We start from the raw sequence: 2,666 nt of genomic DNA on the forward strand, positions 1-2,666 counted from the left end.
GGGGGGGGGAGAAGAGAGAGACAGTGACTGGTGCTGGGACACCGACCGACGTTGGGGTCCCTTAAAAATTTCCTCGGCCAAAAAGGGGTCACGAGTGAAGAAAGTTTAAGAAGGCTTGTTCTAGACAAACTGTTCCCTTGCCTATGTTTTCCTGATCCACCTTCAAATACCCTAATTATCCAGTGCTGCTTTGTTAATTTAGGAGCCACTTCTGGGCTTGTTTCAATTTTCAAGGCATTGCCCCTTCTAATCTGTCATGGAGGAGAGACTTGAGTGATTTCAAGCCTACACTCCATGGTGGTTCCGGAGGGGTGCTGCCGCACCAAAAAAAGGGAGAACAGAAGCGGGTCTAAAGCCACTGATCCACCATGGAGGCCCAACACATAGCAATATATTATACAGCAATACAGAATACCAACAACTATAGAGGACTGCAAATCTCAGGAATACATTATATAGCAACGCAGAATAATATGAAGCTACATACTCTGTGTTGCTCCAGGGTGGTGGCCCGATGTCTCCAGGGTCTCAGGATGGCTGTGTGGAGCCTCAGGATGGCTGTGTGGAGTCTCAGGAATGCTGTATGGGGTCTCAGGAGGGCTGTGCGGAGTCTCAGGAATGCTGTATGGGGTCTCAGGAGGGCTGTGCGGAGTCTCAGGAATGCTGTATGGGGTCTCAGAAGGGCTGTGCGGTGTCTCAAGAGTAGAGCTGCAAGAACTATTCGATTTAGTAGATTAAAATCGACGATGGACAATTGCAATTTCTTGTATTCCTCTAAAGCTGGTGGTATTCTGCACTGCGCCGCTGTATAATGTACTATATTGCACACCACACTTTTTTTTCTACTTCCACCGCTCCAAGCTTGCACCCGTGATGGACTACAATCTCAATACAAACTAGTAGTCCATCACTGGAGCCATTTTTTTAAATCCGATTAACCGAACTTAATAATCGGCTAACTAATTTATTTTGAAAATAATCGTTAGCTGCAACCCTACTCAGGAGGGCTGTGGGGAGTCTCAGGTGGGCTGTGCGGGGCCTCAGGTGGGCTGTGCGGAGCCTCAGGGTGCCTGGTGGGCTGTGTGGAGTCTCTGGTGGGCCGGGGGAGTCTCAGATGGCCTGTGGGGGTCTCAGGTCTGGCTCTGCGGATTATTATTTTTAATAATGTTTTCGTTTTTTTTACTTTATCAGTTTATTTTAAATTCTAATTTCTTTTATTTTATTTCACTTAACTTTATTGCTATCACACAGGGGTTAACAAGTTCCTGTGTGATAGCATTCGAAGGGGACAGGTTCTCTTTATGAGCCTGCCCTCCAGTACAGACTGTGGACTTAGAACGAACTGGACTCTGGACTTAGAGAATGCACTAGACTCAGGCCCGGTGCAGGCCTACGCGATGCGGGAACGCACACGGTCCTGCACAATGCAGGCCGCGATTGCCGTGCGGCCCTATTGATTTCAATGGGGTGACATCCGCACCGCTATCGCAGAAAAAAGGTAAACAAAGCACGTCTGTTTTAGCGCAATCCGCCCGGCGCAACTTGGGTGCAATTATAAAATAATTGCACACCTACAGCGCGATCGGTGCACACCTAGGCGACTACTGACCGGGCGGAATCGTGCACGATTGACGTGCGATGATGTGTCGTCTAGGTGTGCACAGACCCTTAGGAACACACTAGACTTGGGGCATAGGAAAGCACTAGACTCTGGACTTTGCAACACAGTGGACTTAGGACTAAAAACAGATAATACAAACACCCCCCCTCCTCCCCTGCTACCTGATTGCCTGTTCTGTCTCTATGCAGCCTTCTGATCTTGGTGGGACACCCTGTCCCATGCAGAGCCCGCACTGAGGCTTGTACAAATAATCCAGGGCCAGGCAGGCAGGCAGGCATATGTACATCTAAAGGGATGCCGGGGATGTCCTGTTTGATAAAATATCGGCTTCAGTGTACAGCTCTCCTCCAGCTGTCACCGATGTTTTATCAAACAGGACATCCTCGGCATCCCTTTAGATGGCCAAGCCTATCTGTGGATGTTCTTCAGACGGCAGCTCGGGAGCACATTCCCCCCTCTTGCTACACCACTGCCAGGAGCCTCGGGGTTGGACCCCCCTATCACCCCCCTTATCTACACCCCTGGGAGTGTGCAGGTCTCTGAGGATGCAGGGACAGTGTGTGACAATCAAACCTTGGTGTGCCAGAGTCGTAGGATCTAAGAAGCCGCCTGGTCTTCACCACAGCAACTAAAGGCGTGGATGTTGAGCTGCGGGGCTCTCTGACACACTCATGCAGGCACAGTGCCAGCCGGTACCCAGGGATCACAGCACACTAGAAGAGACACAGGGTGCACACAGGATACCAGATGTATAAAATGGGCACTAGAGGGAAGACGCAGGGAACATGCGTGAAGCAGGAAGGAAGGTAACACACAACAGGTGTACCCACAGGGATCGGAGATACACAGGAACAGCAGAGGGAAAGCACAGGTGCACAAGCCTTTTAACACCTAGGTTCAGGGCGGATTGACAGAAAACCGAGCAGCTCGGACAGGGGGCAAAACCCGGTGCTGGATCAATGTACAAGGAACTGGGACACTAATTAAAAATGTTTAACAAGGAACTGAACTTTGGAAGCTATGCCCAAAACAAAGGTCAAAGGAT

Source organism: Nanorana parkeri, unplaced genomic scaffold (genome assembly GCF_000935625.1).
Source record: "Nanorana parkeri isolate BGI_ZX_2015 unplaced genomic scaffold, ASM93562v1 scaffold2018, whole genome shotgun sequence".
Classification (NCBI taxonomy): domain Eukaryota; kingdom Metazoa; phylum Chordata; class Amphibia; order Anura; family Dicroglossidae; genus Nanorana; species Nanorana parkeri.